This window comes from Physeter macrocephalus, chromosome 7 (genome assembly GCF_002837175.3).
Source record: "Physeter macrocephalus isolate SW-GA chromosome 7, ASM283717v5, whole genome shotgun sequence".
Classification (NCBI taxonomy): Eukaryota; Metazoa; Chordata; class Mammalia; order Artiodactyla; family Physeteridae; genus Physeter; species Physeter macrocephalus.
In genome coordinates this window covers 154,626,805-154,650,122 of record NC_041220.1, presented here as the reverse complement: position 1 = coordinate 154,650,122, position 23,318 = coordinate 154,626,805, and the positions used below count along the sequence as shown (strand labels likewise).

General features: G+C 41.1%; 1 protein-coding gene across 4 annotated transcripts in view; it reads left to right on the top strand.

The window, feature by feature from the left end:
- ARHGAP6 (Rho GTPase activating protein 6) overlaps positions 1 to 23,318 on the top strand; it is a 491,723-nt gene that overhangs the window by 324,648 nt on the left and 143,757 nt on the right. The window lies entirely within an intron of this gene.

Below are 23,318 nucleotides of genomic sequence, written 5' to 3'. Positions count from 1 at the left end.
AATGCAAATTCTTAGACTGTGTCAGTGATATGCTGAATCAGAAACTGGGGATGGGATAGAGGAATCTTTGTTTTAATAAGCAGCCCTCGAGGGGATTCTGATGCACATTCAAGCCTGAGAACCACTGATATATAGATGGGTGGATGGATGGCTATATGGGTATAGTTGCAGGTATGTATATAGATACAGGCATAGGTATAGGTATCAATACAGATATTGATACAAATATAGATATAGATATAAATATAGATTTGTGGATATATATGTAAATCTAGATATTTGGACTTGCCATCACAGGATTTTTGTAGAGGAGCAAATTATTTATTTTTTTTAATTATATGATTGAGGAAAACCTGTTTTTTTCTAGGCAAGGACTCTATGACTTATAAACTGAGAAACTCTGCTTGGGATTCATTTGTTGAATGTTTCTCCATTAGGTTCATTTAGTGTTTGCCCTATCATGTCTGTCGCAGGGGTAGTTTCCCTTGTTGCAAAGCTGGTTGCTCTTCTGTCCCCTTTGTCCTCTCTTTTTTAAGTTGAATTTTATTTATTTTTAAAATATTTATGTATTTATGTATTTATGTATTTATTTTTGGCTGCGTTGGGTCTTCATTGTGGCGAGCGGGGGCTACTCTTCGTTGTGGTGCGAGGGCTTCTCATTGCGGTGGCTTCTCTTGTGGAGCACGGGCTCTAGGTGCACGGGCTTCAGTAGTTGTGGCACGTGGGCTCAATAGTTGTGGCTCACGGGCTTCAGAGTGCAGGCTCAGTAGTTGTGGCTCACAGGCTCAGTTGCTCCGCGGCATGAGGGATCTTCCCGGACCAGGGCTCGAACCCATGTTCCCTGCGTTGGCAGGTGGATTCTTAACCACTGCGCCACCAGGGAAGTCCCCCCTTTGTCCCCTTTGAGGTTGGTTTCTGTGATTGGATGTACAAGTGAATGGTAGCAGAATTCTGAAGCCAGTGATATCCTAAGCCTTGGGCCATTTTGCAGAATTTTTTTTTGTTTGTGTTTTGCCCTTACATTTTTGTTTTTGAGCGTGTGTAACTTGTTTTCAGCTAGCCATGCATATGAAGCACTGTTTACAGACGGGGATGAACTAGGAACAACTTAAACATCTGATAAAAGGAACTTTTAAAATACATTATAGTAGATTTCAAAATAATGTGATACTATTTGGGAAGAAGTATCTCAATATGCAAGTAAAATATTTGGGAGAATATTCACTAAGATATAAACCGTGATTGATTCTTAGATTATAGATTATTTAAATATTATTCATTTTGCTTATTTCTATATTTCCGATTCTTTTTAGTTTTAAGCTTTCATTGCTTTTATAATAAGGAAAGATAATACAAACTAATATGTATATGAAAAATAAAAATCATAAGAGGTAGATTATAATTTTTTATCTTCTCCCCCTCCCCACTATACCCAGAATTTAATAGTCTGCCAATTATGCCACCTCTATTTGTTCATCAGTTTTCAGATTAAAAAAATACTGCTAGATGGTAAAATTAAATGACAGATCTGCCCACAGAAATGACAGGAAGTCCACTGTAAATGGTTAATTGATTTAGTCACTGAAACCATGTAGGATTCCTATTTAGGGAGAAGGGACTATTTAAGTGTATGTAGCCATAAGAACATGTCTCCCTTTGCTTTTTACGCAAGATTATGGTGACTCGTCATTCTCAGGAAGTGTTCTGAAGTGGATAATGGCTCTTTTCCTGATATTTGCAGGCGCATGGCTTAATCCTCTTTGGAAAGCCTTCCTTTGACGATAAACATAGACGTTGGTTTTAGCTTAATTCTCCTTCCCTAAAATCACTTCCTGCTTTGAAATTATACAATTCCATAACAAGTGTGGACAAGCAGAAATTAACAAATGGGGAAATGAGCCATTTTATTTCTGTCCTACACATAAAGCTGAACCCGTAGAATCGTGCCCCAAGGTGGGACTTGGCTCATTTCTCCAAGCTGTAGGAGGCCCTGGGATAAAGCAGTGTGCTGTGAACTGTGATGGTGGACCCTGGATCTCTCTGATGCCCCTGGCTGATAATAATTGTCAAACCCATTTAAACCGCTTAAATAATTAGGAATTGTAGAGGCTTGTGTCACCAAAAATCTATAGGCGTAATGGGTTTCATCCAGTGACTCTGGTCTTTTTCCTGCAATTCTCTTGACTTTGTGTTCCTCTAAGCATCTCTAAGCTGGTATTGAGAGAACCTGTGGCAGTTTGGGGATAAATCTGACAATATTTAGGCCAGTGGTTCCCACCTTGGGGTAATCCACTCCCGGGAGACATCTGGCAATGTCTGGAGACACTGTTGGTTGTCACAACTGAAGAGACGCTACTGGCATCTAGTGGGTAGAGGCCAGTGTTACTGCTCAACATCCTTCAAACACAGGACAGTCCCCACAACAGATGACCCCAAATGTCAATAGTGCTGAGGTTGAGAAACCCTGGCATAGAGGAAGAAAAGGTTTCCTTTTTCCTGTGTCTCTTGCTTACAGTCAAGGGAACATTTTGCAGAAGCCTCCAGACACCTTTCCATCACGTGCCTCTGGCTGTAAGGAAGGCTGATGGCTTTCGGTCTGGGTTCCAGGATCAATCATGGACAGGAAGGGTGATACTACCAAGATCAGCTCATTCATCCCCAAATGCATGGGAAAGCCCACTCTATACATTGTCCACACGAAGAATAAACACACATCATGGAATGGTACTATTTTGTTCTGAGCAAGAAAGGGTAATTCAGGCATCATTAAGAATCCTGTGAACTGCCGAAGAATAAACCACTCTCTGTAACAATCCAAGTCCCCACTGTGGGATTTGGGAGAGCTTTTCTGCACCTCTATTTTCTTCTGCGTCATCTGCATTAATACCTTTCTAGAAAAAGATAAGACTGGAAGTGACTCACTGACAATGCGAAGATTTTCTCAAGGAAAATTATCTTCAATGAGGAGCAATGAGTATTTTAGGGGGGGTTTGCAGAGCCACTTTCTATGCTGAGTCATTTAGAAATTTTTATTATTAATCGAGGTGAGAGATGATTTTAGCTTGGCCCAACGCGGAACAGTGGAAATGATGAGAAAAGGTCAGATTCGGGCATGTTTTGAATGCAGTGACAGGAGGATTCACTAATGGATTGGCTGTGGAGTACCATATGGAGTCAGAGGTGATAGGGAGTCAAGGTTCTGGCCCGAGTCACTGAAAGGATGAACTTGCCATCGACTTAGATGGGGGAAACCATAGAGGAGTGGGTTGAGAGGAAGTTGAAGAACTCAGGGAATTCAGGAAAAAAGGTCCTGGTTGGAGATATAAATTAGGGGGTGATTACTGTATAGATGTCATTTAAAGCTTTCAGATTTGTTGAAATCACCAATAGAGTAATTGCAGATGAAAAATAAAGGAGATCCAAAGACAGAACTATGGGAAATTCCAACAGTACGTTACATTCAGGGAGGTGAGGAGGAAATAGGAGGCAGCATAGGAGACAGAATCAGTGGCTAGTGGGCTAGAAGGACACCCAGGAGAGTGTGGCGTCTGAAAAGCCAGGAGAAGAAAGTGTTTTAAAGGGAGGGGACAATGGGCTGTGATAGGTAGGTGTGATGCTTCCGATGAGTAGATGACGGTAAGTCTGTTTGCCAGATACAATCCTAGGTAATGCATAATCATCAATTAGCATACCTGTCAATAGCACCCACTTGGACTCCTGGAAGAGCTCTGGTTTGGATACATTATGGGATTTTCTGCTGATGGATCAAGTAAAACGAAGACTGAGGATTGATCAGACGATTGAGCAGTGTCAGGGTTACTGGCAACCTCAATAAGAGCAGTGTTGATGGATGGAGGGGGCAAAAACCTGACTGAAGTGGGTTCAAGAAAGACTGGGAAGAGAGGAAATGGAAGGCAGGGTATAGAGCACTTCTTTGAAGGCTTTTTTTTCCTGTAAAAAGAAGGAGAGAAATGAGGAGGTGGCTAAAAAGGGAAGTGTGATCAAGAACTTTTGTATGGTGGGAGTTATATCAGTACGTTTTAATGTTTACTTTTACTTTAATGGGACTCATCCAGTTGAGAAGAGAAAATTAATGATGTATAAGAGAATGGCTGGAGTGATGCTCTCGAGTAGGCCAAAGGGGATGGAACCTAGCGCACAGAAGAGACAAGCAAGGTGTAATAACGGACGGGATATTTAATGTGAAATAAGAGGGTGAAGGGAACTCTGGAGAAAGCAAATGACAAAAGCAAAGACAGAACCCGAAAAGTATGAGAGTGAACGGTTCTGTTGAGCAGCACCGTTGTGCAGGGTTTGCTGGGAAGAAGAGCAAGAGAAGGATTTGGAGGAATGGATTAGGGTCAGGTCATGGCAAGCCTGGGGTCTTGTGCCGAAAGGCCTCAACTGACTGAAGAACAGTGGAAGGGTTTTGAGCAGGGAAGGGCCAAGTGAAGAGAGGACTGTCACAGCGGACCAGGCAGGAAAGCATCTCCAGCATCTCTCTTTTTTTTTTTTTTTTTGCGGTATGCGGGCCTGTCACTGTTGTGGCCTCTCCCGTTGCGGAGCACAGGCTCCGGACGTGCAGGCTCGGCGGCCACGGCTCACGGGCCCAGCCGCTCCGCGGCACGCGGGATCCTCCCGGACCGGGGCACGAACCTGCGTCCCCTGCATCGGCAGGCGGACTCCCAACCACTGCGCCACCAGGGAAGCCCCCCAGTATCTCTTAAGCACTAATGCTGAATACCCGGGAGGGGTCAAGGAAGACTGGGGAAAACCTGTGGGTGAGATAGAGACAAAGCAAGACCTGGTGAGATCCTCACCAAAGCTTCTCTTTGCTTTTTGGACAAGGGCATGGTTTATTACCACATTTATTTACTTGACATCGAAAACAGTGCTGGATGTCTTCTTGTTTTGTTTCTGTTTTTAACTTGAGCTCTTCTGTCATATTCTGGAATTTAGGTATCTTTCCCTAAAAGAGAAAAAACAGCCGCCTTTATCTCTTGAGCAAGCCAAAAGACCTCTTCCTGCTTTCGAGTATTATTTTCTTAACATTATCCACTTATAGCCTAAAACATAGTCGAGTTATGGACTAAGGCACTTACCTTCCTATTCTTTCCATCTGGCCAAATGGTTCATCCTTCCTCTCCAAGGTGAGACATGCCTGTCCCTTTCATCCCATGTGTACATGGAGGCTAACAAAAGATATTTAACAAAGATGATTAATTTTACCGAAAAGATTGCTGATAAACTGCATTTCTGGACACTTAGTGAGCTTAACATCAATTAATAGTGTATGTTTTTCCTTATGTGAAACATTATCTTGAATTTCTCAGAATTAAACCACAAATTTAAAAAGTGGGCACTGATTTCTGTTGTATATTTTTCTAAAACAATACACGTAAGTCTAAATAAAGAGAAAAAATAGCTTTCAAGTTTTATTTGCATAGGAATTTCCTGGAAAGTTTCTTAAAATGCAGATTCCTGGGCAGGAGTCCTGTTGTGGTTGATTTGGGGCTGGACTCCAGCTGGTCCATTTTGTTCATTACTCACCATTATCTGGTTACGGGCCGGGGAACCACAAGCTTTCCAGGACCCCACACAAATGTCTACAAGCTGAGAAGGAAATTATTGGTTCCCAAGGTAATTATGTAAATTCTTAGCTAAATATCTTAAAACATAGTATGTCAATTTCATTGACAGTGTTTTTAACAATCTTATCACACATGAAAGCGATTTATAATGTACATTTATCTCTCCTAGCAAGTATTCCTGAAAATACACAATGATTACTTAAAAGTAACTGCCAAACAAGAATTCTATGAGTTACTCATTGCCAAATCTTGTCAAAATCAAAATTATAAAAACTATTTACAAAATTAGGTGATAGGCCTCAAAAGTAAGCGCTTGAAAAAACAGAGTCCTGGGACTCTACTTTTGATTAAAAGCATCCCCAGGTGATTCCAATCACATTTGGAGAACCAAAGGTCTGAGTGGATGTTTCATACCACCAAAGCATTCTTGTCTTCATCCAGTTATCAAATTTTCTCACCCATTAAGTGCAAGGCAATATGCTAGATGATGAAAATACAGTTGTAAACAATATTATTGTTGTGAAGCCTCCAGACCAATGGGAGAGACAGTCGATAGACAAATGGACAAGCATATGAAAGCAATTACAAACTGAGATAAGTGCTGAGAAGAAAACCAATGGAATGTTGAGATCGAGAAGCCAGGGAACATTGATTTTAGATTGGGAAGGTCAGGGAAGGCTTTACTGAGGGAGCCGGATTACACGGGGAGGGGGAAGGGTAAGCTGGAACGAAGTGAGAGAGTGGCATGGACATATATACACTACCAAACGTAAAATAGGTAGCTAGTGGGGAGCAGCCGCATAGCACAGGGAGGTCAGCTCGGTGCTTTGTGACCAGCTAGAGGGGTGGGATAGGGAGGGGGGGAGGGAGGGAGATGCAAGAGGGAGGGGATATGGGAACATATGTATATGTATAACTGATTCACTTTGTTATAAAGCAGAAACTAACACACCATTGTCAAGCAGTTATGCTCCAATAAAGATGTTAAAAATAAATAAAATAAAATAAAAACAGGGACAAAAACAGAATGAAAAGGAGGAGCCAGCCCTGTGAAAATTCCTGGGAAGAACAGTTCAGGCCCTGGGAACAGCACGGGCAGAAACCTATGCAGCACCCAGCTTGTCTTGTTTATGAGTGTCAGGAGAGCAGGAGGAAAGAGAGAGGCATGATGGGGGAGGCCGAGGAGGTCAGCCCAGACCCTTTTGCACAGGGAAATCCTGTGCAGATGGACTTTATTTTAAGTGAAGTGAATTGACAGTCTTTGCTTGCTTGTTTGTTATTGTTAAAGCTTGGGTATGGCATGGTATTTTGTGTAGCAGTTGAACACTCAGCTCTGGACTCAGACTTCTTGAGTGTGAATTCTGGCTTTGCCCTGTAGAGGCAGAGTGATCTTGGACATATTCCAACCTCTCTTTGCTCAAGCCCTTACCTGTAAAATGGAAGTAGTAATAGTACCTACTTCCAAAGGGTGTTTAATATGTATTAACATATTTAATAAATACATGATAAGCACCATATATGTTTTGATAATGTGTATTTAAGGAGATCATTCTGGTTTCCTCTCTGGACAATTATTTGGGCAAGGGCAAGAGTGGACATGGTCAGGTTCGTTAGAAGGCTGTTAAATTTGTTCAGGAGAAATGTGATGGAGGCTGGAGGCGGGTGGTGAAAGCAGAGCTGGAGAAGAGAGGTAGGATTCCTGATTTTTTTTGGAGGCAGAGTTGACAGAACCTGGGAATGGATTAAATGTGGGACATGAAGTGAAGAAAAGAATTAAGAAAAACCATTTGGTTTCTGGCTCAACTAATTGGGTGCATAAAAATCATCATCTTCATCATCATCAATCATCATCAATATCATCAACCTTTATTGAGCAGGTCTGCATGCCAGACACTGAGATAAATGCTTTATAAACACCTCTTAAGATGTAGGAGGCTTAGGTACAAAGACGTTTGCCAGAAAGGAAAGTCAAGAGTTCAGCCCTGGATAAATGAAGTTTGAGATGACCCTGAGATAGCAGATGGAAGGGTCAAGAAGGCAGTTGGATAGCCGACTCTATAAAACTCAGAGATGACTGGTTTGAAGATAATGTTCACAAGTCATGAACTTTGCAATGGAATTCACCACAGTGTTCTTTTATATAATGATTTGGGCTGTTACAGTAATGTTTTATTTCTTTTGGCCTACTCCTTTTTTTGAGTTCAGGACCTGCTTCCTACCAACCTTTGTGTCAATTGAATTTTCAGTCAGTTCTCCATAGTGTAAGATAATGCGTTGCCTTAACATTTCTGATTCTGAATAGAACTCTACTGAGCTCAACTTGTCTAATCTGAAGTCCATATTCTCCATGAAACATTTCCTAGTTAAATCTCAAGGAAACTTTAGTTCAAGTTATGCTCTGAAATCAACAGAATAATATTAATTCATCTGGGTATAGAAAATCATTTATTTACAGTGTTTAAATTGACATTTGAACAGTTTTTCCAGTCCCACACAGTTAGTGGCATAAGGTCTTGAGAAAGCATGAAACATTTTTTTATCAGCCTCATATTTCGGCAAGCTTGCCAAGCACAGTTCATTTTCCATAGAAATTCACAAACCTGAGCAGTGGCCAAATTTTCGGAGTCGCTGAATATAAGCCAGTGAATAAAATTGTTAAACCCTTTGATTTCCCCCCACTTTTTTCCCTTAAAAAGTAACATAGCATGTGCCTCTGAGTTTTATTATTTGACATCTATTACCCACAGCACTCAAGTGTGTTTGAGAAAAAGCGTGTATGAACATTCCAGCACAGAATGAACACAGGCGGGGTCTGTTGGGAACATTCATTTGCAGCCTTGCTTATCCCTCAGACGGGAAAGCCTCCTCCTTCCACCGACGTCCTTCAGAGGGCAATGGTACCAACTTGTAAAAATGAATAATTTTTAAAAAAATTTATTTTACTGAAGTACAGTTGGTTACAGTGTGTTAATTTCTACTGTAGAGCAAAGTGATTCGGTTATACATATATATGCATTCTTTTTCATATTCTTTTCCATTATGGCTTATCACATGATACTGAATATAGTTCCCTGCGCTATACGGTAGGACCTTGTTGTTTATCCATTCTGTATGTAATAGTTAGCATCCGCTAATCCCAGACTCCCAATTCATCCCTCCCTCTTGGCAACCACAAGTCTGTTCTCTATGTCTGTGAGTCTGTTTCTGTTTCAAAGCTAAGTTCATTTGTGTCATATTTTAGATTCCACCTATAAGTGATATCGTATGGCATTTGTCTTTCTCTTTCTGACTTATTTCCCTGAGTATGATCATCTCTAGGTCTATCCCTGTTGCTGCCAATGGCATTATTTCATTCTTTTTTATGGCTGAGTAGTATTCCGTTGTATATATTTACCACATCTTCTTTATCCATTCCTCTATCAGTGGGCATTTAGGTTGCTTCCATGTCTTGGCTATTGTAAATAGCACTGCAGTGAACATTGGGGTGCATGTATCTTTTTGAATTCTGTTTTTTCTCCTGATATATGCCCAGGAATGGGATTGCAGGATCATATGGTAACTCTATTTTTAGTTTTTTGAGGAACCTCCATACTGTTCTCCATAGTGGCTGTACCAATTTACACTCCTAGTAACAGTGTAGTGTAGGAGGGTTCCCTTTTCTCCACATCCTCTCCAGCATTTATTATTTGTGGACTTTGTTTGTTTGTTTGTTTGTTTTTGTGGTACGCGGGCCTCTCCCTGTCGTGGCCTCTCCCGTTGCGGGGCACAGGCTCCGGACGCGCAGGCTCAGCGGCCACGGCTCACGGGCCCAGCCGCTCCGCGGCATGTGGGATCTTCCCGGACCGGGGCACGAACCTGCGTCCCCTGCATCGGCAGGCGGACTCTCAACCACTGTGCCACCAGGGAAGCCCTTTGTAGACTTTTTAATGATGGCCATTCTGACCAGTGTGAGGTGGCACCTCATTGTACTTTTGATTTGCATAAAAATGAATAACTTTAAGGACTTTTAAAGGTTGAAAAACTTTCAGACAGATACAGAATAGGCAAAAATTACATGCTGGTCCAAAATGTGATAAATTCCAGACACTATGCATGGTAACTGATCGGGGTCACGAGTGAACCTTTCTCTTAAGACTAGTCCTAGTAACAGAATGCACTAACTCAAGCAAAGTCTCGAGCGTGGGACAGGATGGAACGAGTTATCATTAAGAAAATAATTTTCGTAGGCATTGGTACATTGTGCCCAAGAATAGTTTGGAAAGATAAGGGATTTGGAAACAAATAATACTAATGAGTATCGATAATTAAAATGTGTCAGTAAGTCTAATGTGGTTCTCTTCGTGAATGATAAAATTATGTAAGAATGTTGGATTTCTTTAACCCAGTGAGCACTGTGGTAGTCTCTTCATTGAACTGCTTCCTTCATTGGCATCACCTGCTAATTTCATTCTGACTTATAATTGTAAAAATGCACAATAGCGCCTAGAGGCAATACCCTTATTTTTAAAATGCTCAAAAAAATAGCCCCTTGCCCTTCAAAAAAAAAAAAAGGTGAAGGGTAACAATTTACTACTGAATTTCAGCTATGAGAAAGTTACTAAGCTGTGAGGGGCCCCTGTGCTTAAGTCACATGTCATCTATTTGGAGAGGGCGGCTACATGGGATACAGGAGCCACTGTAAGTTCGAAAGGACTCTCACAAATGGGAACCATGGGCGTGCTGGGAATGGAGTCACCACCCGGGAATGAAGGACTCAGGGCGGAGAGGGGCCAAACCATGAAGCCGGAGCAGAATTCTTGTCAACAGTGGCCTAGAAATGAAGCTGAGGAGAAGGGTTCCGGTTTGCCAGGGGCCAGTAGTCACAGTTCCGTGCTTGGGGAAGCCCTCTCTCACCATGCCAAGCCTGTGGCCTGCCAAGCCACGTAGGTGAATCTACAGGAGTGAGGGTGATCTCAGAAGAGCCCAGTGTAATCGGGGAAGGGTTGGGGCAAGGCAATAAGAGCTAGCATTTCATTTTTTGATGGAACAGCTTTATTGAGGTATAATTCACATACCATACAATTCACTCATTTAAGGGGTGTAATTTAGCGGTATAGTCAGAGTTGTGCAACCATCGCCACAATCAATTTGAAAAGTTTCATCACCCCCGAAAGAAACCTCGTGCCCCTTAGTCATTACTGCCCCCAATCCTCCCACCTGCCTCAGCCCCTGACAACCACTAGTCTTTTGCCACTCTATGGATTTGCCTGTTCTGGACATTTCATGGAAATGGAATCATACAATATGTAGTCTTTTGTGTCTGGCTTCTTACACTCAGCATAATGTTTTCAAGGTTCATCCACGTTGTAGCATGTATCAGTTCTTCCTCCCTTTTTATAGCTGAATGATTCCATTGTATGGATCTGTCACATTTTGTTTCATTATTCATTGATCGATGGACATTTGGGTTGTTTCCACTTTTGGGCTATTACGAGTAATGCTGCTGTGAACAATTTTGCGTACACGTTTTTGTGTGGACAAATATTTTCAGTTCTCTTGGGCATATAACTAGGAGTGGAATTTTGGGGTCATAGGCTAACTATACGTTTAACATTTTGAGAAACTAAAAACTGTTTTCCAAAGCATTTACATTCTAACCAGCATTGTATGAGAGTTCCAATTTCTCCACATCCTCGCCAGCACTTCTTTTTATCCATCCTAGTGGGTGTAATGTAGTGTCTCATTGTGGTTTTGATTTGTGTTCTCCTGATCGCTACTGATGCTGAGCATCTTTTCATGTGCTTCTTGGCCATTTGTATATTTCCTTCCGAGAAATGTCCATTCAGAGCCTTTGCCCGCTTAAAAGTTGGGTTATTTGGGTTTTTTATTATTGAGTTGTAAGATTTGTTTATATATTCTGGGTACAAGCCCCTTATCAGATATATGAGTTAGCATTTAATTTACATGCATTCCCTCCGGCATTCATACTGCATCTCTACCATTTACTTTAAACTGGTACACATCCATATAACCATGTACCTCAGTTTTGCAACTTTTAGAAGTTTACCCCTAGTAAGTTCTCGGTGCCTCTCCACCTCATGTTGCAAAGGAGGCCTTTCAGAGCTGAGAGTTCCCCAGGGTGTCTGACTCAGAGGGTCACCGTGACCCCAGGCCTTCTCCCCCCCAGGGCCTCTAGCTGCACATTCCAGCCAGGGAGCCTGCCTGCCCTGCCCGGCTCCTCTAGCTCTCTGAGCAGTATCCCTGTCTCCAGGCTCCTTCTCTGTTCCCACACTGGCCAGGGGCTCTGTGTGGGGAGGATGGGAAGTCAGTTCTGCCTGGAGCTGCTGCTACTGCTGAGATGTAAGGACCCTGGAGAGGTAAGAAGATACTGTGTGTACATTTCAGTCTCCGTGTGTTTGTGCCTCTTGCTTGAAACAAGGCAGGACCCAAGCCAATAAGATATGGACGACTCATGGGGTAGTAATCCTGGAGCTGCATCGGGGGAAGGTAGACACAAGCAGGAAAGAATGAGAGAGCAGTTGCTTTGGAGGGATTCACTCAGCTCGTTCCAGCACCAGAGTCTCTTTCAACTTCAAAGTTCAGATGGTTCAGATGACACTTAAGATGTCTGTGTCTGTTGCTTTAGGAGAAGGTTCAGAGCCTTCGAGCCAGGCTGACTGGAATGTTACATATCATTGCCAAGACACTCATATTTTTATTGAAAGCTTAAAGTGAATCTCAGTAAGGACCTGCCGTTTCTTCTGCACCTTTCCTTTCGGCTGTTTTCTCAGTGTTTAAAAATTGATGCAATTTGACTTTACCAATGCACATTGCCTTATATTGTTACTGTCGCCTGGGTCTTAGTGGCCTTCTACTGCAATATTTTTCTGAGACAGATAAAGAAACTGAGTGTAGGAGTGGATCCCATTGTGGCAGGCTTACCTGGCTAGTCCATGACAGAACCGAGACTAATCATCATTGCTTTTGAGCTTCTCTTTGGGTCTGGATCATTGGGTACCATGTGATGACAAAAATTTGGGACAAGGGCCCATCTCGCCCCTCCCCTCAGTATGATGGAGGATCAAGATTCTGTGACATCTACAAGCAATATGGGTACCGGTGTGAAACCACAGAATGTGGTCTGACTCTTCCATGCAGCAAAGACAGACGATTGATGGAGAACATCAGAAAGCCTTGGTTTTGCTACGTGCAACCTCTCGTACAAACCTTATTTTTTGTGATTCCATTTTTTATGATTTCATAGAAAGGCCTCAAAATTCAAGTAAAGGTTCCTTCCTAAAGGAACAGAGGGTATCATATGAAACGTTAGCTTATTTGGTGATCGTTTTTAACACCGAGGAGGTGAAATCACGGGCTTTCCTGCAGGTCGGCAATCTCTTACCTTAAACTACGTGACCATGCTGCTTCAATTCATTTGCAGATTTCTTCCTCTCTCTGTCGTGTGCACATTGCCACTATCCGTATAAAGCAGTTTAAATAGATATTAATTATTTAATTTGTTAAAAACCAAGTTCCTTTTGGAGAAAATTATTATTAGCAACTATAAGAGAAATCTACTCAGGCTGCAGTGATTGCAGGTTCCTGGATGCCTATCACTGTTCCTGAGGAACATTTTTTTCCTACCTGTGGGAAAACAAGCCACAAAGGCAGTAAATCCCCTTTCGTTTTCCAACTCTCTTCAGAAATCTTGCTGATAGGAATTGCACATTTAAGCAATGTTCAGTAAATACTTTGAAAAATCCATCACTGTCTTTGTTTTAAAAAGGATTTTGAAGTTGCTCACTTGTGCCTATTTTCAGATTAAGAACAAATTATTTGTGGAAACCAGGTTGAGCCCAAGTTCCTCATCACAGGGTGAAAATTGGATTTTGTAAATCTACCAAGCCCAGGTTTCTTACTGCATGCAGCTGTGCAAATTCGCAAATGTTTCCTTCTCTGGTCAGGTCCCGGTGGAAGGAGCCAGTTTGGACTGCCACCTCGATAGCTAGCGTTTGTGGACACTTCAATGCGGGACACTATTGAGATATTTGAACCTTTTCATATATTTTAATCTGGACGTCAGATGCCGGGTAGAGAAAGTATGCCAGCCAATCAGTTCTGATTCAATGTCATGCTGAGAGTAGATCAGCAGCCTTCCTCTTCTGACCGTTCTCGGTGAACTTCACAATGTCACTTGAAATGTGTCTTTCCATATGTGTTGAATATGAGTTCAGTGCTCTTCCTGGCAAGGAAGATAATATAGGGCCAAGGCCTGAATTTTCTAAGATGTCATTAGTTCCCACTGTAGCTTTCTCTGAACGAATCAATGAAAGACGGCACCTTGCTCTTCCTATAAGGACTGGACTGGTGTTTGTTTGTTTTCAATCCATCTTTTGGAACCAAGGAAGGAGGGAGGGCTGGTCATGCTCAGGTTCACACCCACAGCTGGAATGGATGGGTTTCTCCTGGTTGCCATGACAATGCTGCCCTGGTGTGGTGGTACTTGCCCATATTTGCAGAGCTTTCCTCCCCATCTGTGGTGGTTGACCAAAACTGCAGGGGAGTTATTGGGTTAGGAGTTCTTTAGCTTTTTTTTTTTTTTTTTTTTTTTGTGGTATGCGGGCCTCCCTCTGCTGCGGCCTCTCCCGCTGCGGAGCACAGGCTCCGGACGCGCAGGCTCAGCGGCCACGGCTCACGGGCCCAGCCGCTCCGCGGCATGTGGGATCTTCCCGGACCGGGGCGCGAACCCGCATCCCCTGCATCGGCAGGCGGGCTCTCAACCACTGCGCCACCAGGGAAGCCCTTTAGCTTTCTTTACAATTAGCTCTTATCACATCCTTGGGAGGTCAAATGGGCAGGAAAAATTAAGTGACAAAAGGAGACGAGCTTTATGACTCGGATCAAGTTGAACTTATATTTGCTCTTAGCAATAGATACAGGTTGTTTTAATTAAGATCCAGAGGCAGATGACAAATTAGTTTACGTTTTCAATGGCACTCATCGAACATGGGACAGGATGTGCGTGTTTTAAGAAATGCCTCATTTCTTTCTCAAGTTTCAAGTTTAGACAAGTCCTCATCCTGTAAACTGGGGACAGAGACAACTTTTCCTCTATAAGGTTGTGAAAATTAAATGAGCTAATGCATGTCATGTGCTTAGAACAGTGCCTAGAATACAACAAGAGCTCAGTAAATGTTCAATGTTATATTATCTTTACTTTTACATGACAGCGTGGTGGCTTTTTCATGCTAATGATGGTTCCTTGAGCAAATATTAACCACACCAACCAGTCTCCAGGTATTTTCCTAAATCTTCCTGAAGGACTCTACCAGCCAGTGGGGAGACCAAAGTAGAAACAAGTAGTTGCTTGAAGTAGCAGCATGCCCAGCCTATTCTGGGAAACCTCGAGGCCTGAGCACTGCAGCCCGTGGGGGGCCAACGAGAAAAAGTCCCTAGATGAGGAGGCATTGAGCTGAAGCTCATTTGTGGCCATTCTCCTGACGTGTGGCGTACAGGGGCAGGGGCAGGGGGTTAATCTCACTAGGTCTCCTCTACTTAAAGCACACTGCTTTATATTCTCCATGGTTGTCAGAGGTTTTCTGGTAATAATTTTGTAGCAAAAACTTTATTATATTCTTCAAATATTTGGAGAGTGATGGTTCTGAAAATCACGAGAATCAAGGCATCTTAAATCGCTGCCCGCTCTATGGACACAACTACTTATTTTCTCATAACTCTGCCAAAGTCAAGTAAATCCCAAAACAGGACTCTTCCCAGACGAACTCAATGCCTTCTAATTCAGTAGTTACTCTAATGACTCACGGTCTGGTTATTTTTCTCCTCTTTATTACTCAGGTAACGCAACCACTTTTATGTAACTTCAGAAGAAGCAAGTAACGATTCTAATTTCTGCAGAATGGCTTTGATTTAGAGACGTCGGCTGACTTAACCCTGGAGTGACCGTCTCTTCATCTTGCAAGTTTTCTTTAATAGCCTGGTCACTCCCCAGGCTCTTTAGATTTTTCTGATGCGATGGGTACAAGAAGTGAAAAGCCCTTTGTATGAGATCCTATATCAAGTTTACTAACTTTAAGATGTGAGCTTTTGGGTTTTCTTTCTCAATGACGTTTTAAAAATGCACACAGACTCGTACATTTGTTCAGAGTCTCATCCTTTCTGTATGTTAAGTTCTGAACACACAGTATGATTCAACATTGGCATTGTTTCCAGAGTAGGGTTTCTCAGCTTGAGCAGTGTTGACATTCAGGGCTGGATCATTCTTTGTTGTGGGGTCTGTCTTGTGCATTGGGGGAGGCTCACCAGCACCCCTGGTCTCTCCGTACTAGGTACCGATAGTAGCACTTCAACCCCCATCCACACACCCCCCCATTATGACTCCAGACATTGCCAGATGTCCCCTAGAAGGCACAGCCGCCGGGTTGAGAACCACTGCTCTAGTGAAAAACAGTTTGGTAGAGAAATCCCTAAAGTGGAATTAGCTGAGCTGTGACCAATGCCAGAGTGACAAGGGAAGGTTCAGAGTTGGAAGTCAGTATACACGGGGGCCAGGCCTTACAAAGCAGGTGAGAGGAAGACATTCAGAGAGAGGAGGTCTAATGCTTTGGCCTCCAGTGAGCCTTGTGCAGTCCATGCCACCCTCCTGGTGGATTTACTCTCCTACTACCCTTAGAGTGACCTTGCGGGTGGCGAAGAACAGCCTCGGGGGATGTCAGATTGGAGAACGCAGGGATCATGCAGTGTAGCAATCAGTAAGGGAGGTGTTCAGGTAGCTATATGTCAGAGAAGGCACATTGATACCTGACAGATGTGTTCGACTTTGGAGCCTTTGGCATAGAAAACTTTCATGTTATTTCCAAATCCTGTATCATCCCTGCTTCCAACTGTGTAGTGTTCCCTTTGTGGGTCTACAGAGCCAGCAGAAGGCTCCCTTTCTGAATATAAGGGTGGTAGCCAACATTTATTGAACTTGGAGCTCACTGACACGAAAGGACCCAGGGATGGATGTTAGTTCGACTTACTGATGAAGAAATTGAGGCACAGAGAGGCTAAGAAACTTGTCCAAGTTGGCGCAGCAGGTAGGCAAAGGTCATGATTGTGAACCCAGACAGCTTGGCTGCGGAGCCTGCACACCCCACTGGGAAGCCATCCTTGCCCTTGTGTGGACACTTCACTGACCCCAGAGCCCCCACATTCCACAGACAAATTCGAAGCATGGAAAATTCTTTGGAGAGGAAAACAAGATTTGGCTCTTCTGAGGAAGATATTTAACATTGTTGTGAATATTTTTGATTAATAAAAAGAAAATAAATGCAGGACCCTGGGCTATTTTTTGTTGACCATAGGGCATGTCATTTGTAAGGGGGCTTCACTGAACTTGATTTTTTTTTGATGGATGATTCAGGTGAGATTTATCGAGGCAAATATTTTGGGACCTAAATGACCGTTTCTTTCCTCCCACCTCAACCTCTTCTCTCCTCACCACTCCCAGCCCTGTCTTATTCCTCAAGTATTATTTATCTTCTCAGAAGAGTCAGGTGTTTCAGATGAAGCCAGGATGAATTCTTCCCAGCAGGGAAGTGTTTTTGAATAAGTAAATTTCAGCCAGTGACCCCTGCTGATAAGGCTCTAGACCAAATGGGGGCAAAAGGAATTAGAAGCCAAATCACAAAACAGTAAGTAAAAATTCTGATTAACAAGAATTTCACAACAAACATAGACCGATGGCTATTTTATTAAAGCAATATGGAACCCACCTAGAGGCCACTCTGTTCTGGTAATGTGGGAAATTGGTTGAAATCATTTTTCTCTTGTGATTTCCATGTTAAGCCATTCACAGTCGGGTCTCTTTTTAAAAAAATTAATACAGTTCCTTGCTATTTTGTATTCTTTTTAAAGTCTTGGCATTAAACTAGGTATTAGTATTTCTGACAGGCGTTTACTACTAAGGGGCACACTTCAGATTTAGGGGAAAAGTCAGTGTTTTCATTTTGTGTTGAGTTGGGAGAGGAAGTGGTCAATTTGACATTGCTTGTAAATAAAGTGAGCAACTTGACCTTTTTCTCTTGATAGAATTTTGTATTGAAAGAAGTATAATGTGCCTTGGTGATGATAACGAATACAACAGCCATACAGTCTCTCAGTCTCTAAATGATTAGAGTGGAGAGAAGTTTTATTCAAAATTTCAAGTTGTTCAAATGGTATGTGTCTCCACATATGTCCTTTTACTGCAGGTAAACTCAGTTGGCATGTATGCGTGTGTGTGTGTGTGCGTGTGCGTGTGTGTGTGTGTGTGTGTGTACGCACCCATTTGTCCTATGTTGCGCTGTTGGTTTGAACCACAAAACAGAAAAGAATGTAAATATTTTCCAACGCTTACAGGCAGTCAGCCACCCTCGGGGATGGACAAAAGTTTGTTAGTTTTTTTTTTTTATCTTTCCATCAGCTTACACTTTGGCCTGTTTCCAGTGAAGCCCTAGGTCAAGGGCAGCCCCCGCCTCGTACCGCCAGTATGGACGTGGCTGGTAGAGGTCTGAAAATACATGACCGTTTCTTTGGAACTAAATTAGTGTCTCTTACAAGCAGAAAAAATAATTTAGTGGAACTCTGGATTTGTCTATTTTCAAAGAAAACTAGAGGGGAAACCATTTTAGAGTGTGTGATTCGACCTGACGGAGAGAAGGGCTCTTCTACAGTTCTTCGAAAATTCCCGTACAAGATCGTGATTCCTGGAATGCTTGGAAAATGACATGAGATGTTCAGTTTTAACCAGCAAATCTGTTCTGTTTCATCTTTTGTTTAAAATCTTGGAGTTCGTAAGAGTTGATTTTCTACTTCAGGAAGCAGTGTATAGAGCAGTGCTGTCTAGTAAAACTCTCAGTGGTGACAGAAATGTTCTGTATCTGTTCTGTATGGTAGCCACTAGCCCCATGTGGCCTTTTAGCACTTCAAATGTGTCTAGTGTGACTGAGGAACTGAATTTTAAACTTTATTTCATTTTAATTTTTAAAAATTTGAATAGCCGCATGAGGATCCATACTGAACGGTGCAAGGGTAGAGCATAATTGCCAGTCGGTGTATGTCTCTGATTTTAAATATTCCATTATATTATCACCCTACATATCTAAATTTCGATTTGGAAACTGTGACAACTATTACTGTCTCTAAGTGAAGATTACCTCCAGGTAGTCCTTTGATTCCCATCCTCAATGCATGCTAATTGTACATTTTTTATATTATAGTAACACTTTACACTTTTTTTCTAATTTTGCTGCTGCACAGCCTTGTTAAAAGGCTCTTGCCTTCCAAACAGCTCATCACCCAAGAGCCATATATCTGGCAATGAGTAATAAGCATTACTCATTAATTTAAATAAGTAAGATTCCGACCTTGAGTTTTCTTTCAAATTGTTTTCAATTTAATAAAACCAAAACCAAACTTCACCTAAAAAAAAAAAAGAAAGGTGGTTATGAAAATGCAGCCTGGAAATTAGCTTGTTAGATTGCGTTTTCCTTTTCCTTTTTTTTTTTTTTTTTTTGGGCACAGGCTCAGCCGGCCATGGCTCACGGGCCCAGCCGCTCCACGGCATGTGGGATCTTCCCAGGCCGGGGCACGAACCCGTGTCCCCTGCATCGGCAGGCGGACTCTCAACCACTGTGCCACCGGGGAAGCCCCCTTTGCCTTTTCTAATAAGTGAACTGTGTGCATTTTCTGGTTAATTGGAGTTGTTATTGATTGAGGTTGAGCTCTTCAGATGATTCAGACCCAACGTAATTAAGCATAGGAGAGAAAAATGTACATTATAGCTAGTTGAAGCCCAAAAGTAAAATTAGATAGCTAACTAATTTTAAGTCAGCAGTAGTTCAGGTATTATTTGAATCAAAAGAGAACCCATTTAATTTGGAAAGTCACCGCAAGCCCCCTCTCTTTAAGGGTTTAGGGCTTAGACATTGAGTTTTCTCTTTGACCTGCCTGCTCTTTGAATGCAGTTAATCTTTGATAGAATTTCAGCAGGAGCTGCCTCGATGGTCATTTCTATTTTATTTTATTTTTGTTGTTTCTAATTCTTTTTCCTCAACTTTATAAGGCTCATATCTTCTTTGCTCTTTCATTGTATTGTTCATTTTTGTTCCTGCTAAAGCCAGTTGCCCCTTTCCCTTCACCTTTCTTTGGTCCAAATATTCCTCCAAAAAATCAAGTACATATGAACTGATTTCTGCTTGGAATTTACCTGCAGGGGGCTCACCAAGATCCAAAACTCACATCAAAGGGAACTGAAGGAAGGAGGTGTGTCTGGATTAAAGCAGAAGAAAGGGAAAACAAACTTGAAAAAAATTAAATTTTTCCTGATTACAGAAGTAATTTATGTTTTTTGTAGAAAAATTGGACCTTCATACAAACAGATGTATCTTCCTCCTAGTTTTTTTCTATGCACATTTATGTATGTGTGTTTAAATTATTTACATGTTATGGTGATGTGTAATGTTCACATATGATATAGTCTTGGTCTTAAATTTTACTTTATCACATTTTCTCCACTAATAACTTTTCTTCTAGAGCATCCTTTTTATCACAGAATTCCTTCAGATACATATAGGAAAATTTATATGAGGTCCAGTTTCTCCCTGTTACACATAATGCTGTAATCAACATCTCTGAACATATCTTTCCGTGCAGTTTGATGACTCTCTAGGGGTAGTTCCTAGACATGTATTTGCACCCTGGAAAAAATTATGCATATTGAAGTCTCAGTAGCAAGGAGTGAATGATAGCAGAGCAGATTTCAAATGTATTAGTGACATGGGAGTGGTTATGGTGAGACAAGAATTTCCTTGAGGTGGTCTACTCAACTTCATCTGTATCTTTTAGCTTCATCTCAAAGACATAGCACAGCTTGTTAAATAATATACTTTTGCTTTTTTACGGATTTAAGAAGTCTTTATGTATAAGTTTGGGTTTATTAGTGCATTTATGATCAGTATTGCTATTTATTTCAACCGATACTTTGAGTCTTGGTCATTAGTATCTAGTGATTTTTCTTCCATGTTTGATTCAGAAACGTACAACATTGGGTGGCTGACTAAGCCTGAGTTTTAATTAATTAGAAATGCTCTTTTTATTCAATTTTTACCAGCTTTGTTACACTATGTAGTGATAGCCACATACATCTACGTGTATTTTGTCCGTTGCAGCCATCTGCCACAGTTAGGCAGTCAGGAAATAAAATAGTCTCAGAGTGACTGTGGAACTTCCAGAATAACAGTCCAAAGGTCAACATACTTTATTTTGTTAGGAAGAATATGTATACATAGTAAGCTACATATTAGAAGATGTAAATATACATTAACAAAAAGAAGAAGGGATAGCCAGGAGCAGAAAGGAATGGTTAGAACGACAAAGCAAAATAGGGCAATTTAAAACGGGCCTAACAGCCTTATTACCTCTGAATTTCCAAGACAACACACTTCACTGATGGGTGTCCATAAGTCTCATTCTGGGCCATCAAACAGATGCTATGGTGTGATGAATATGCCTGTCCATTATAGAAGACTACGATGAAGACGATTATGTTAAAACACATGTTTGGGCATTTAATACACAAGTTTCAGTTTCTTATGAAATTAACTTATGCAGTACATCTCATACCACAGTGAGTAGTCTCCAGAGTCCAAAACCTGACATCTTCCCTCTAATTCAAAAAGTGATTTGCATATATACATGTATATGCATATATATAATTTGAATTATTATAAAAGGAGAATTATTTTGTCCATGGCTTTCCTAAACAGAGAATCCTCTTAGATCAGAAAAATTGAAAGCAACTCCAGTCTGACTCCGAAGTTTGTGTTCTTTCCAATATCACACATAGTCTTCAAGTAACATCATTCCTTATACCCTGAAAATGTTTCTCAGTAGGAGTAAACATAATGGCAATATTTTCGTGAGCTGTGGAAGGTAGAGTATGGTGGAGGCATATATTTTGGAGAATACACCAGGATATATATTTCTATCTATCTTCCTATCGGATTGTTTTTTTTCGGGAAAGTCATTGACAAAATAATTCTCCTTAGTCCTGGCCATAGAAGCTTTACATTGTTGGAAGAGAAGGTTTGCTGGCATATCATAAATGATAGGGGTCCTGATATTGATGTCATGACCCACTAATCAACTGTGACCCACAATTGAAAGACACTAGCATAGAAATAGAGTGTATCATTCATCTAGAGATAGATGGTTCCAAGGTTGGTTAATTCAGGGACATGATGATGCCACCAATGACCTAGGGGCTTTCTGCCTTGCCACTTGCCCCTCCTGGTCACAAGATGGCAGACACAACTCTAGGCATCACATCCTCAAACAAATAGATCCAAAGACAGAACAGCACTTTTTCCTAGCATGTATGTATACATTTTAAATTAGATGTAAATTAAATGTATACATTTAATATACATTTTAAATTAAATGTATACATTTTAAATTAAATGTATACATTTTAAATTAAATGTATACATTTAATTACATTTTAAATTACAATTTAAATACATTTAAATTCTTTTCCCCAGAAGCTCCTCCTCTCCTACTAGACTTCCCTTTTGGCCTCATTCATTAAGTCCCACCACAACCATCCCTAAATCAGTCACTAGCAAGGGAAATAGATGCCACATTTGGTATGGATATGGTATGCTATGGTAACTGGAGGAGTGAACGTTCGTTCCGTGGGACAGGGGAGGGAGCTCCTCTCTCCTGAGTTTGTGGAAGGCCTGATGCTCGGATTAATTCCAGCACAGCCAACAAAGAAGGAGTGGTGAGGAAAGCTGTTGGACACCTAGCTAACAATGTCTGCCACATTTGCCAGGGCATTTTGCCTATACTTCTGTCGTAGTGTTAATATTATTAGGCCTTCTCTTATCATTATCTGTGAGCTTATTTTATCTCTTTGGTAGATTCTAGATTCCTTAAGGATGGGGACTTACCATTTTTATCAGGACATGGAATAGTGCCTTGCCCTAAAAGGTGATTAATAGTATTTACTAAATTGATTAGAGTTGGCCTATGCCAATTGATTAAAAGCTTTCCTACTTTTTTTTATTGAATCTAAATTCTTTAAAATCAAGTTATTTGTTTGAATATCAACACCCTCCCAGTAAAGTTATGTTTATTCATTCCAGAAAATGATTAAGGGGCCTTAATCATAAAGGTATTGGAATAAAGTTACTGTGGGTACTGTGTAATATAAACCCTAAAAAGACTGTTTACAATTCTGTTTGGGTGTAGGGGGAAAAAGGGATTCAAATATAAATATAAGTGGGAAAGAAAACTTGTATTGGGTCCATTTTATGCATCTGTTAACATTTTGAAGACTATACAGTAGAATTTATCATCTTAAAGATTATGAAGTGAAAGAAATGACTTGTATATAAAATCACTGTGATTCTCTATTTAAAGCTCCATTTCATAGAAGTTTTCTTAGGAAAACTACCTCGATAATTTAAAATTCAGTACATTATTATACGTACCACATAATTTCATCAAAAAATCACTTTCAGTAGAATGAGATCACAAGACCAGAGTTTGGTTACTAATGTGGTGTGAAGTGTAAAGCCAGTGTTCCAAGTTTTAATTTGTTTTGGAATAGAAACATTTCTCAAAATCTTATCTTTTTTAACGTAAAGAATTCTTCGTGTAAACTTCCCTTCTTTTGGTTCAGGTTCAGTGACTATACGTGTTCAT